Source organism: Glycine soja, chromosome 15, assembly GCF_004193775.1.
Source record: "Glycine soja cultivar W05 chromosome 15, ASM419377v2, whole genome shotgun sequence".
Lineage (NCBI taxonomy): Eukaryota > Viridiplantae > Streptophyta > Magnoliopsida > Fabales > Fabaceae > Glycine > Glycine soja.
This window is the reverse complement of record NC_041016.1, coordinates 31776969-31792724: the sequence shown is the minus strand read 5'-3', so window position 1 is coordinate 31792724 and position 15756 is coordinate 31776969. Positions and strand designations below refer to the sequence as shown.

Below are 15756 nucleotides of genomic sequence, written 5' to 3'. Positions count from 1 at the left end.
AAAAGCAAGCTAGGACTCAAAGAGAAACTTAGAATGGCTCTAGAGTAGAGTAAAAAAAACTAAGAAAAAAGGACTCAAGAAACATATAGTTTTGGGACTTGTATTCACAGTAATTTTCAATTGAAATTTAAGAACTAGGATTGGTATAAAATAGGCTCCAATTATAGAACAAATTTTGAGCCAAAACAACAAGCACACTTCCCTATCACTTTTTTTTCCTGGACACTGATTTTTTTGCCAAATTGTGTGATTTTTCTTATTTTTTCCTTTAATCCAAATCGCTTGGTTCTTTTTTCATAATTTTTTTCCAGATGTCTAGAAAATTCAGTAAAAAGTTTAGCTCAAAAAACATAGTGACCAATTCCAAGTAATTTATTAAAGTTTGTATGTTCAAGCTGCTAGCACCAACGATTTGAACCTAGAAATCAAGAGTAGTGTTTATGTTGCTTAAGGCTTGGATAGTTACAATTTGTGTTTGCTTATTGTCGCAACCTACCCTTCGGCGGGAGGGCGATGCGTGACTCGCGGGATGCGTGTTCCAAGAAAAGAATACGCGCGGAGTCGCCACCAACGTTTATTTGAGGAAAACGTCGGAAAAACCGGAAAAGACGTGATCTACGAACTTTAAGTGAAAGGTTCGGGAGTTGTATTTACGCACGAGGAAGGTATTAGCACCCCACGTGTCCGTCACACGAGACGGAAGCCTTTAATTAAATGTGCAAACATGACTTCAATTTTTAAGTTTCCTTTTACGTCTTTATTCCTTTTTATATTTTTTATCTTTTTGCGGTCGACGAGGGTGTTTCCCTTGCTCCCACGTATTCCTTAATTGCGATAAGGAAATTAGACCTACGTAGTTCTTTGTGAACAAAGTGTTTGGTTAAGTTGTCTTTATCCTTTTTGCAAGACATGTTTTTATTGAACGAAAGGTCATTTAAGGCGTCGGACCATTAAACAAACTTTCGATTCTTTTGAGAAGAGAGAAGACATTAAGGCACTGGACCATTTAATGTTCTCTTTATTTTTGAATGAGGTAATATAGCTACATGTTGATTTTAGCTCTTTTGAAATTTACCCTTAATCGATAAAAGCGGAAAAGACCATTTCAAGGCTTTGGACCTTTGAAAATGGCCTTTTTTAGGCAACGTCAAAAGTTTGGTTTATGAATTGATTTTAGCCTTAGTTTCACTTTGGTTATTAATTGATTCGATTAAGGAAGAGAAATCCCAAAGGAAAATGTCTGATTGATTCTTTTTGATTTATTTTACTAAAAGATATTTTTGATTATTATATTATTATTTTACCCTTTTTTTGGCTTCCAACGTAGTTATGGTATGACCGAACGGTCAGATTTCATTTTAACAGAAACTAACGGATATTACAATTTAAATTATCGGTGGAAATTTATTTTATTTTTTGATTAGATGAGAAAATGACTTAAGCAAATGACTGAAGCACGTCAAAAGGGGGTACGAAAAGTAAATGAAACGAGAATAAATGTACACAAAACAAATGGGGACCACCACGGGTACATAGAATGAATTGAAAAGCTCGATTTGGAAACTTACCCGTTGAAGACCGAAGAACGATGACGAACGAACGAAGAATGTCGAAGAACGGCTAAAAATCTTCGCAAAAATCCCCACGGAAACCTTACGGAAGCGCCTCGGCTCGGATTTTCTTCACGGAACCAATTTTTTTCACTAATTTCAAGTGATTCTTGAATTAGTAGGAGGGCTGAACGAAATTCCTCTTCACTTCTCCCCCTATTTATAGAAAAATGGGGGAGATGCTTGCCACCCAGCTCGCCCAGGCGAGCAAGGTGACTTCCTCCAGAAGCAACCGCCTTCTGGAGGAATCTTCTGGAGGGCCCAAGTGGGCCTCGTTGCTATTTGCACCCCCATTTATGCTAAATACACCCCCTGCCCTTTTTTTGGTGATTCTTTTTTTGTAAAGTTACAGAAACTTACGAATTTTGTAACGATACCTGTTTTCTTTCCATAATGTTATGGAACCTTGCGGATTACATAATCATCCCCTTTTTGACTTACGGAATGTTACAGAACCTCCCGAATTGTGCAACGATGCTTCCTTTTGAGTTCCAGCATGTCACGGAACTTCACAAATTGCCTGGCGATGGGTGCCAAGTACCTCAAAAAGGTTAAATGAAAGTTGCATGCCACCAAGCAAAGGCCCCGGACGAAATTAGGGTATGACACTTATACTCAATTATCTTGAATAACAAAATTCAATAGAGCTTAAGACTTATTTTGATTCACAAATTCAGCCACAACTCAGCACCACAACTCAACTTCATCATAGGCATCATGTAGGAAACTTAGAAGAAAAAAAAAAGAGTTCAACAACAAGACTACTTCTAGGAATTGATTTAGAACATGTTATGAACTAAATAACATGCATGAATTAGACTCAAAAGTCAAAAGATAGGATAAGAATGACAAGAATACATGAACAAATGTATCTAGAATTCAATCAAAACAATAAAAAGTCAACACAAACTTAGAACATAATGTGACAATTACTATGACTAAACATGACTCTAAGACAACATGGATTAAGTGATTTACACTTAGATTTTTGTGTTTGTTTTTTCTAATCAATATTTTGGAAGAAAATTTAGATCTAAGGTTCAGCACAAGAATATTATGAATGAAAAATGATAGAACCTAAAATCAACACAAAAACATGATTCAAGAGTAGATCTATAAAATTTGAACCATAGAAATGCAAGAACAAGTGTAGATCTAAGATTTAATCAGTTTATTTTTTTGAATCTACTCTGAACAGAAAAAAACCACAAGACAATGGAGGATATACATGGAGAATAAGATGAAGAACAAGGAACTAAAGAGAATTCACCGAACAAAAAGATAGAGGAAGCAAAAGAACATCACCTAGATGAAGATGCTTTGATACTACATGATGTAAGCTCCATTGGAGCTTGTAGGCCTAGGATCTCCTTCATCAATGAATTCCTTTGCTTCTTGGAAGATTAATGGCAGCGGAATGGAGAAGGAAGAGAGAGAGGAGACGCCACTTCAAGGAGAAGATGAGTCTAGAAGAAGCTCACCACCATAGGAGGTCATGGATAAGAGCTTGGAGGAAGAAGGAGATGAATGAAGGGAGAGGAAGAGAAGAGCACGAAATTTTGTGCTCTAAAAGAGCTCTAAAATCTGAAGTTTAATTTTCAGATGATCAAACTTAAAAAAATGCACAGACATGACCTCTATTTATAGCCTAAGTGTCACACAAAATTGAAGGGAAATTTGAATTTCAATTCAAATTTCACTTGAATTTGAAATTGAATTTGTGGAGCCAAATTTTGGAGCCAAAATTTGACTAATTATGATTATTGAATTTCAATTATGGTCCAGCCCACTAATCCAAGATCAATTCCATGATTTTCCACTAATTGTGCTTCGGTGTCATGAGGCATGTAAAGCATGAAGGACATGCACAAAGTGTGACTATATGATGTGGCAATGGGGTGTAATAAGCAAATGCTCACCTCCCCCTCTCAAATTTAATTGGATTGGGCTTCTACCAATTCAATTAATTTTATTTCCCAACACACATCAAATATTCACTTAGTGCATGTGAAATTACAAAACTACCCCTAATACAAAAACTAGTCTAGGGTACCCTACCTACATTATGGAGCCCTAAATACAAGGATCAAATATAATGACATCCTAATGTAATATGTATAAAGATAATTGGACCCAAACTTGGCCCATGGGCTCAGAAATCTACCCTAAGGTTCATGAGAACCCTAGGACCTTCTTTAGCAGCTCTAGCCTAATCCTCTTGGAGCCTCTTGAACTAAGAAACACTCCCATGGATTGCATAACCAACCAACTTAATCCTCTTGGTCCTTTCCTAGGGAGGATTGCATAACCAACCAACTTAAGAGCTATTGAACTAAGAAACACTCCCAACTGAGTGAATCACCAAAGAGGGAACAACCACCAAAATGGAGGACCTTTTTGTAATTTTGTAATTGACAATTTCCTTACTTTCGTTGCTTTCAAATTTTGTAACAAAAAGGCCTTTCATTGGAAGTAAGTTGGGAGCCTCCAATAGGTCACCCTACTTCCATTTGTGTGTAATAATTTTAGGCAATTTCCCCTTAGGATTGTGAGTGTTTTATTGGGAACCTTAAATGTGGTCATCCAAATACTCTTAGGATTCACCTAGTTTACATTTCTTGCTTACTTTCATAGCTTATTTCCTTTACCTTCCATTGTCAAACCGCCTAGATAGCTTGCCTTTTACCAATTAGTTTTTACCTTATCTTTCACACCTCTTTTAGTGTTTATTTTGGCTAGTTTCAACTATAGTTTCTTTTACCTTTTGTTTTCAAACCGCCAGCAAGAAAGAACCATAACTTAGGAACCAACATGAATCTTCATTCTTCATCTAGTGTTAATGGTGAGGGTTCTACTCCTAAGGACCCCATGTATAAGATATTAGATGATTTGAGATCCCTTAAGTTGTGGAAAGAAAAACAAGAGAGAAAAGAAAAAGGAAAAAAAAAGAGTGGAAGAAATAAGTCAAGATGAAAGAGAGAAAATAAGGGAAGAAGAAAGAAGGAAAATACTAAAAGAGTTAAAAAAAGAAAAACATGTCTCCTATAGTAGTCATAACTCTTGCAAGAGCCTAAGTGAAGAACTTTGTGATTATTATGAAGGAAGACATAGGGCACATCTTAGACCTCACTCCCATTGGAGAGAAAAGGAAAGAAAGCCTCAAGAGGCTAACATTAACCTCCCATACTTCCATAGGAAGGACAATGTAGAGGCTAACTTAGATTGGGAAATAAAGGTAGAGCAACAACTTGAAAGGAAGTCTACTTCAAAATCTTATGGCTCTTACTCTTATCCAAATAAAGACCAAGGTCAAGGCATCTTAGGGGTGACACCTCCTAAGCCCAAATATGATAAGGGGAAGACAATAGAAAAGCAACCCCTTAAGGCTAGTATGCAAGAGAAGACTAGCTCCATAAAGTGCTTTAAATGTCTTGGAAGAGGGAACATTACTTCTCAATGCCCCACCAAGAAAACCATGATTATGAGGGGCCAAGACATATATAGTAGCCAAGATGAGGCTACTACTTCACCTTCCTCTGGTGAAACTGAAGAAGCAAATTGGGAAAAATCTAGTGAAGAAATCTATCCCCAAGAAAAAGGACAACCTTTAATGGTTAAGGAGGAGTGTAAGGAGGTAAGTGTCTCCTCCAAGAGGTTAGCTAAGAAGGAAAGCCATTTTGAAATAAAGACAAATATTAAAGAAACTTCCCCACTTAGACAACCTCTACATCTTCTCCTTTGTAAAAAGACACTTGTTAGCACTGCCATGCCTCTTGGGCTTGAGGTTATTCCTCTGGTAAAGGAGTTGTTGGATGAGGGTTTGATTCATAAGAGCTTAAATACTTGTGCTTTGTTGGTGCCTAAAATAGGTATTATTAGGCACCAAATCCCTAAAATAAGTGATATGATGAATGTGTTGAGTGTGGCAACCCTCTTTCGTAAAATCAGTCATGCACCCAACATCTTCATGATTCATGTACATAGAGACTCATTAGGTATGTTTGTTCTTATTTTTGGTTTTAATACAAACTTAGGTGCTCATATGGGACACCTTAGGTTTGTCGCATTTTTTTGTAGGAATAATCAACAAGAAAATACAGAAAAATGTACTGTAGAAGCAAGGCTTCATGGTGAATGTGATTCAAAGGTGTTTTGACGATAACAATGATGACAATAAAAGATGATGACAAAGGTGATGAACAAAAAGCTCAAAGATCAAAGAACAACTCAAGTGAATCAAGAACAAGTCAAGAGTTCAAGAATCAAGAAGAATTCAAGACTCAAGTAGAAAGCCTAGAATCAAGAATCAAGATTCAAGATTCAAGATCTCAAGAATCAAGATCAAGGTTCAAGACTCAAGATTCAAGAATGAAGAAAAGACTCAATCAAGATAAGTATTAAATTTTTTTTTCAAAACTTTGAATAGCACATGAGTTTTTGACAAAACCTTTACCAACGAGTTTTTACTCTCTGGTAATCGATTACCATATTGGTGTAATCGATTACTAGTAGCAAAATGAGTTTGAAAAAGTTTTCAAACTGAATTTACAACGTTCCAATTATTTTCAAAAGGCTGTAATCGATTACAATGTTTTGGTAATCGATTACCAGTGCCCTTGAACGTTGAAATTCAAATTCAAAGGTGAAGAGTCACATCCTTTCACTTAAAAGCTTTGTGTAATCGATTACACTAATTTGGTAATCGATTACCAGTGACTGTTTCTGAAAAAATCAAAAGATGTAACTCTTCAAAAAGGTTTTAACTTTTTCAAATGGGTTTTAAGTTTTTCTAAAAGTTAAAACTCTTCTGAATGGTCTTCTTGACCAGACATGGAGAGTCTATAAAAGCAAGGCTTTGTTTTACATTTCGAAAAACTTGAATACTTTTTGCTTTTCCAATCAATCCTTTACAAGCCTTGAAATCTCTTTGAACTTCTTCTTCTTCTTCTTTGTACCAAAAGCTTTCTAAAGTTTTCTGGTTTTCTAAACCTTGAAAACTTGTGCTATTCATCTTTTAATTCTCTTCTCCCTTTGCCAAAAAGAATTCGCCAAGGACTAACCGCCTGAATTCTTTTTGTGTCTCTCTTCTCCCTTTTCCAAAAGAACGAAGGACTAACCGCCTAAATTCTTTTGTGTCTCCCTTCTCCCTTGTCAAAGAATTCAAAACGACACAGTCTGAGAATTCTTTTGATTCTTCCCATTCCCTAATACAAAAGTGTTCAAAGGACTAACCACCTGAGAATTCTTTTGTATCCCCATTCACAAAGTATCAAAGGTTTAACAGCCTGAGATCTTTGTCTCAACACATTGAAGGGTACATCCTTTGTGGTACAAGTAGAGGGTACATCTACATGGGTTTGATTGAGAACAAGAGAGGGTACATCTCTTGTGGATCCGTACTAGTGGAGGGTAAATCCACTAGGTTCAAAGAGAACAAGGGAGGGTACATCCCTTGTGGATCTTTGCTTGTAAAAGGATTTTTACAAGGTTGAAAGAAATCTCAAGGACCGCAGGTCACTTGGGGACTGGATGTAGGCATGGGTTGTTGCCGAACCAGTATAAAAACTCTTGTGTGTTTGTTTCCTTCTTCCCTACTCTTTTACTTTCCGCTGTGCATTTAATTTCCGCTTTTACTTTCTGTTAAGTTTCTCTTCTACTCCTCATTCTCTTAACAATTTAGTAAAAGCCTTAAAAGAGTAATTTTTTAATTGGTAAAGGTTTAGGAATAATTAATTCAACCCCCCTTCTTAATTACTCTGAGGCCACTCGATCCAACAAGTGGTATCAGAGCAGGTTTCTTGTAGAAAGTCTAACAACTTCAAGATTAATGGCCTCTTTAGATTCTTTGTTTTTCAAAAGTATTTTCAGGAATAGGTTATTCCAAGATTATGATGAAGACCAAGTCAACTTGTGTCTCGTGACAAAATCTCATGATAACAACGAAGAAGAATCTGTAAGGAAGAAGTAGTACATTGACAGTGGATGTTCCAAGCGCATAACAGAAAATGTATCCAAATTCACAACCATTTCTCCCAAGAAAAGTGGACATGTTACATACGGTGACAACAATATCAGTAAAATCTCAAAAGAGGTAACATCTAAGCCATTTCTATGAATTAAGGTATGAGTAGTATTTTCAATTAAGTTATTTTTGTGGCTAATAGAAAATAATTGATGAAATTGTTTGATTGTGTTTACAATGTTTAATTAACTATATTTAGTTTTAATTTTGAATATACATGATTAATTGAATTTTGTTTAATGCTTGAATTGCTTATGTTTTGTTTGTTTTGACATGATAGGATAATTGAATTAAGTAAATAATTACCATGATATGTGTTGATAATTGTTATTTGATACTTAAATTTCAGTGTTTAATTCTCTGGTAATCGATTACAATAGAATAGACTTAGTTCTATAAATTGAAGATAAGTTCAAAATTATTTGATTATGTTAAAATTTATTATGATTAATTAACGATATTTAGTTTAAAGAATTTCTATATACATGATTGATCTTTTGTCTTTGGTAATTGTGTTCAACTTTTTAGAAGTTTGAAAATTAAAATTTGGAAGTTATTGGAAGTTTGAAAATTAAAATTTGGAAGTTATTGGAAGTTAAAAGTTGAAAATAGAAGTTTGAAGTTGAATATGGAAGTTACTAGAAATTAGAAGTTGAAAATTAGAAGTGGAAGTTATTGGAAGTTGGAAGTTAAAATTTGAAATTTAAAATTTAATATTTGAAATTTGAAATTTAAAATTTAAAATTTAAAATTTGAAATTTAAAATTGAAATTTAAAAAATTTGAAATTTGAAATTTTTTTAAAGTATTATGCATAGTTAGTTGATTGTTAATTAAATTTAATTAATTTGAAATGATTGATGATTGATTGTTCTTGAAAGCTATTATGATTTTTTATATTTAAAAGTTATATTGATTATTTTGATAATATATATATTTTAAAATAATTATGCATGATTTTTTATGTAATATGTGATTAGTCATTTATGAATGGTTATGTATGATTTTATATCTCTTGTATGATTCTTGCATATTTTTTAATATGACATGAGAATTACTTGCTTAAGGTTCATTCATAAAGTTTTTCAAAATCCATTATATTATATTTATTTATTTTTATATAAGAATTTTCATATATAAAGTATCTTTTTGATTCTAAAAAATGTGTTATCAAGCATGAGCATGATAAAGATATTGAGCATGTAGGTTTCAGAGAAAATAATGATTACATGATTGATTGAGTTCTTTGAACTTTCTAAGTTTTTAAATCATCTATAACACGTCTGAATGTTTTATAATGCCTGTGATCTATATCTTTCAATCCTTGTATGATTCTTGTTTGATATGTTTGAATTACTTGATTGATTGTTCAAAATATTTTTTATGTTTTTCAAAATTATTATATTTTATTTCAAATAAAATCATTTTGATGTGATGAAACAATCTATGTTAATAAGAACTCATCTTGGTAAGTGTTGATAGTCAATTAGCACTTAGTCTTAGGAAAAAGGTGACTGTATTCTTAAAATTTGTAGATACTAAAAACCAACTTGGAGACATCTTCACAAAACCACTAACCAAAGATTCTTTCTACACCATTAGAAGAGAATTAGGACTTCTAGATGCAAATGACTTAGACAAATGATTTATGTTTTGATGACTTATGACTTATTTGTTATTTATGCACATATGCTTCTATTATAATGAGAGGATGATTTATTATCTTGTTTGATTTTTATAAGTTTTTCTCTCTTGTATGAATACATTTATTGTATGTTTATCCATTTTTATATAAATTGACATGATTAGATTTTTGTCAAAATTATATTAATATGCTAAAATAATTGAGATAAGTAATGAGTTACCATGTATGTGTTCATAACTAATTTTTGTTACTTAGAATTAAGTTTTGATTCTCTGATAATAGATTTAGATTATAATTATATTTTGTTTTTTTAAAACCTTGTATTTGACTATGTTTTTATGACATTTGAGCATTTAAGTATTTTTTTAATACTTGCTTAGTATGACTGAACATGATGATTATATTGACTTGCTCTTGGTTGTTTATGATTGTGTGTTTTAAACTTAATTACTTTAATAATATATGACTAGTGGTATGTACTTATATTTGATATTGTGTTTTATTTTTTTTAATTATTCATATATGTTTTATTTGAATATTATGAATGACTTTCTGGATTATACGACATTCTATGAAGTATTATCTTTCTAAGTGTGATGAATGGTTATGATATCTTGTTTGATTGTTTTCTATTCTCATGTATTTTGGCTATATTATTATGGTATTTGAACAATTTACTATTTCCTAATTTGCATGGTATGGTTGAACAAGTATGTTATTTGGCTATGTGAATTTTATAGTTAATCTATTTATGATTGTTGCTTCATGGTTCTTACTTCATGATTTGATTGATGGTTTTTCATGAATGCTGTATGAATATTTAGTTATATTTGCATACTTAAATTTTGATACGCACTTTGGCTTTTTGTTGATGCCAAAGGGGGAGAGAAATGGGGATAAATCAAGAACTCACATGAGTAATCAATTTAATTTTAAGATAAGCATAAATTCAAAAACAAAAGGGGGAGAATTTATGAGAGTGATCGACTAGGAAAAAGTGTGTGTGCTTTCTTGATTTCAGAAGTTGTCATCATCAAAAAGGGGGATATTGTAGAAGCAAGGCTTCATGGTGAATTTGATTCAAAGGTGTTTTGATGATAACAATGATGACAATAAAAGATGATGACAAAGGTGATGAACAAAAAGCTCAAAGATCAAAGAACAACTCAAGTGAATCAAGAACAAATCAAGAGTTCAAGAATCAAGAAGAATTCAAGACTCAAGAAGAAAGCCTAGAATCAAGAATCAAGATTCAAGATTCAAGATTCAAGACTCAAGATTCAAGAATGAAGAAAAGACTCAATCAAGATAAGTATTAAAAAGTTTTTTCAAAACTTTGAATAGCACATGAGTTTTTGACAAAACCTTTACCAAAGAGATTTTACTCTCTGGTAATCGATTACCATATTGGTGTAATCGATTACTAGTAGCAAAATGAGTTTGAAAAAGTTTTCAAACTGAATTTACAACGTTCCAATTATTTTCAAAAGGTTGTAATCGATTACAATGTTTTGGTAATCGATTACCAATGCCCTTGAACATTGAAATTTAAATTCAAAGGTGAAGAGTCACATCCTTTCACTTAAAAGCTTTGTGTAATCGATTACACTAATTTGGTAATCGATTACCAGTGACTGTTTCTGAAAAAATCAAAAGATGTAACTCTTCAAAAAGGTTTTGATTTTTTCAAATGGGTTTTAAGTTTTTTTAAAAGTTAAAACTCTTCTGAATGGTCTTCTTAACCAGACATGGAGAGTCTATAAAAGCAAGGCTTTGTTTTACATTTCGAAAAACTTGAATACTTTTTGCTTTTCCAATCAATCCTTTACAAGCCTTGAAATCTCTTTGAACTTCTTCTTCTTCTTCTTTGTACCGAAAGCTTTCTAAAGTTTTCTGGTTTTCTAAACCTTGAAAACTTATGCTATTCAACTTTTCATTCTCTTCTCCCTTTGCCAAAAAGAATTCGCCAAGGACTAATCGTCTGAATTCTTTTTGTGTCTCTCTTCTCCCTTTTCCAAAAGAACGAAGGACTAACCGCCTGAATTCTTTTGTGTCTCCCTTCTCCCTTGTCAAAGAATTCAAAACGAAATAGTCTGAGAACAAGTAGAGGTTACATCTACTTGGGTTTGACTGAGAACAAGAGAGGGTACATCTCTTGTGGATCAGTTCTAGTGGAGGGTACATCCACTAGGTTCAAAGAGAACAAGGGAGGGTACATCCCTTGTGGATCTTTGCTTGTAAAAGGATTTTTACAAGGTTGAAAGAAATCTCAAGGACTGCAGGTCGCTTGGGGACTGGATGTAGGCACGGGTTGTTGTCGAACCAGTATAAAAACTCTTGTGTGTTTGTTTCCTCCTTCCCTACTCTTTTACTTTCCGCTGTGCATTTAATTTCCGCTTTTACTTTCTGTTAAGTTTCTCTTCTACTCCTCATTCTCTTAACAATTTAGTAAAAGCCTTAAAAGGGTAATTTTTTAATTGGTAAAGGTTTAGGAATAATGAATTCAACCCCCCTTCTTAATTATTCTGAGGCTACTCAATCCAACATGTACGCTTTATTGCATTACTTTCCTTACTTTTTTAAATAGTGATCAAGGGGTTCCCACGGACCCTAAGAGAATAAAGGTCATTCCTGATTGGCCCACTCCACCAAGTATAAGGAAAATCTGGGGCTACCATGACTTAACAAACTTTGACAAAAGGTTTGTCCCATATTTTTTTATACTTGTAGCACCACTCATCGAGTTGGTGAGGAACCATGTTCCCTCATGGGAAGATGTCCATGAAAGGGGTTTTCAGACCTTACCCTACTCTAACATACCCAACACCACTAATACATATGTTTTTATTCTTTTTACAGGTGTCAAGGGAAGGAGCCCTGGGTATGAAGAACCTTGGGATTTGAGGTCAAATCCTTTCCAAGGTGGAGGGCATGATGCAATCCTACCCCCCAAGGGTATTGGATTGAAGACTCTAAGAGGATTGGGCTAGAGCTGCTAAACATGAACCTCAGGGTAGATTTTTAAGCCATGGGCCAAGGTTGGGTCCACTCTTCTTTGTAAATATTAGAATAGGTTTTTCCTTCTTTTGGGCTTTGTATTTTGGCCATTCTAGTAGTATAGGGTTTTAGCCTTGTATTTCAGGGAATTTTGAGTAGTCTTTGTCGTAGGGACTTTTTTTATATTTTCTTGTATTTTTGCATGGGGGTAAACTTAGCTATTATAGAGGGGTGTAGCTAAGCTCTAGCTTCTCATCTCAATGATGTGAGCTTAGCTATTAGAGAGGTGTGTGTAGCTAAGCTCTAGCTTCTCTAGGAAGCTTCTCAAGGAAGTTTCTCAAGGAGGTGAGCTTAGTTATTAGAGGGGTGTGTGTAGTTAAGCTTTAGTTTCTCAAGGAAGCTTCTCAAAGAAGCTTGTCAAGGAAGTTTCTCAAGAAAGCTTGTCAAGGAAGCTTGTCAAGGAAGTTTCTCAAGGAAGCTACCTAGGCTATAAATAGAAGTATGTGTAACACTTGTGGTAACTTTGATGAATGAGAATCTTGTGAGACACAACTCAAAGTTCAACTTCTCTCCCCCTTTTCCTCCTTCAATTTTGTGCTCCCCTCTCTATCTTTCTCTCTCTCTTTCTTTTCCTCCATTGAAGCATCCTCTCCAAGCTTCTTATCCAAGGCACATTCTTGGTGGCGAAGCTCCTTCTTCCATGGCTTATTCCCTAGTGGATGGTGCCTCCTCTCACCTCTTCTCCTTTATCTTCCGCTGCATCTCCATGGTGGAAAATAAGCATTGAAGGACCTCATTGAAGCTCAAAGATCCAGCCTCCATAGAAGCTCCACAAGCAAGCTTCCATCATTCTTCTCCTTCCTCAAGAGGAAGTGAGGGTGAAGCCAAGGGTGATGAGCATATTGAAGAGGTTTACCCCTATGAAGAAAGTAATCTTCTAATGGTGAGAAGGCTTCTTGGGAGTCAACCTTGTGACCTAACTCAATCCCAAAGAGAGAACATCTTTCATACAAGATACAAGGTTTTAAACAAAAATTGTTCTCTTATTGAGGATAGTGGGTCTTGCTGCAATTGTTGTAGCACAAGGTTGGTACCTAAGTTGAGTCTCACTATCATTTCCCACCCAAACCCTTACAAGCTTCAATGGCTCAATGATCAAGGGGAAATGATAGTCAATAAACAAGTACAAATATCATTTTCTATAGGAGACTACTGTGATGAAGTTTTATGTTATATAATCCCTATGGAAGCAGGGCACATTTTGTTGGGTAGACCATGGCAATTTGACAAGAAAGTAATCCACAATGGTCTCACCAATGAAATAACCCTCACCCATGGAAGCAAAAAGTTCTAACTTGTTCCCTTGACACCTTCACAAGTGGCTAGGGATCAAGTACAAATAAAACTCAAATAGGATGAGGAAAAGAATAGAAAAAAAAAGAAGAACAAACTTTAATGGAGAAGGAGGAGTGTAAGGAGGTAAGTATCTCCTCCAAGAGGTTAGCTAAGAAGGAAAGTCATTTTTCCATAAAGACAAACATTAAAGAAACATCCCTTCTTAGATAACCTTCACATCTTGTCCTTTGTAAAAGGACACTTGTTAGCACTATCACAGCTCTTGGCTTGAGGTTATTCCTCAAGTAAAGGAGTTGTTGGATAAGGGTTTGGTTCGTAAGAGCTTAAATCCTTGGGCTTTGTTGGTGCCCAAATTAGGTATTATTAGGCACCAAATCCCTAAGATAGGTGGTATGATGAATGTGTTGAGTGGTGCAACCCTCTTTTGTAAAATTACCCATGCACCCAACATCTTCATGATTCGCGTACATAGTGACTCTTTAGGTAGGTTTGTTCTTATTTTTTGTTTCAATACAAACCTAGGTGCTCATATGGGACACCTTAGGTTTGTCGTACTTTTTGGTAGGAGTAATCAACATGAAAATACAGAAAAATGTATGTTTTATTGCATTACTTTCCTTAATTTTTTAAATAGTGATCAAGGGGTTCCCGCGGATCCTAAGAGAATAAAGGTCATTCCTGAGTGGCCCATTCCACCAATCATAAAGGAAATTTGGGGCTTCCATGACTTAACAAACTTTTACAAAAGGTTTGTCCCATATTTTTCTATACTTGTAGCACCACTCATTGAGTTGGTGAGGAACCATGTTTCCTCATGGGAAGATGCCCAGGAAAGGGGTTTTCAACCTTACCTACTCTAACATACATGACACCACTAATATATATGTTTTTATTCTTTTTAAAAGTGTTGAGGGAAGAAGCCCAAAGTTTCAAGAACCTTTGGATTTGAGGTCAAATCCTTTTCAATGGGGGAGGGTATGATGCAATCCTAGCCCCCAAGGGCATTGGATAGAAGACAGCAAGAAGATTGGACCAAAGATGCAGGAAAAGTCCTTAGGGTTCTCATGAGCCTTAAGGTAGAATTTGGCCCCATGGGCTAAGTATGAGCCCACTTATATTTGTACATATTAGATTAGGGTTTCATTATTTTTGGGCCTTGTATTTAGGGCTCCATAGTATAGGGAAGGTATCCTAGAATTGTAGGATTTTTCAGCCCTTGTATTTTAGGGCACACAGACTACTTTTTGTATTATGGGTAGTTTTGTAATTTCACATACATTAAGTGCACTATTTGATTTGTGTTGGGAGAGAAATTTAATTGAATTGGGAAAAGCCCAATCCAGTTAAATTTAGGACTAGCCTAAGGGGAAGGTGAGCATTTGCTTGCTACACCCCATTGCCACGTCATATAGTCACACTTTGTGCATGTCCTTTACGCTTTACATGCCTCATGACACCTAAGCACACTTAGTGGAGAATCTTAGATTTGATCTTTGTTTAGTAGACTGAACGATAGCTAAAATTCACTAATCATAATTAGTGAAATTTTGGCTCCAAATTTGACTCCATCAGTTCAAATTCAAATTCAAATTCAAGTGAAATTTGAATAGAAATTCAAATTTTCGTTCAATTTTGTGTGATACTTAGGCTATAAATAGAGGTCTTGTGTGTGCATTTGGAAACTTTGATCATTTGAGAAATTAGATTTCAAAGTTCAAACCTCATTCTCCCTCTTCTCTCTCTCTCTCTCCCTCCACTCATCTTCTCCTACCTTTAAGCTTTTATTCATGGTTTCCTATGGTGGTGTGTTTGTTCTTGACTCATCTTCTCCTTGAAGTGGCGTCTCCAATCACCTTTCCTCCTTTTCCATTCTGTTGCCATTGATATTCAAGAAGAAAAGGACTCTATTGATGAAAAAGATCCAAACAAGCTCTACATGGAGCTACATTAAGTCTTCACCCAACCTCGTGTTCACAAGCTCCATTAGATTACATTTTCTTTCAAGAGATGCACCTGGTATCATAAAATGCAAACAAACATTTGATTCCAAATTCATTACACATGTGAAACAAACAACAAAAAAAGCTTTATCCCATTGATCCGCTACATGGGCCACCAATGCCATTT

The 15756-nt window shown here is 34.7% G+C and overlaps 1 pseudogene; it reads right to left on the bottom strand.

Annotated features, from left to right (window-relative positions):
- LOC114386068 overlaps positions 1 to 15756 on the bottom strand; it is a 138572-nt pseudogene that overhangs the window by 28102 nt on the left and 94714 nt on the right.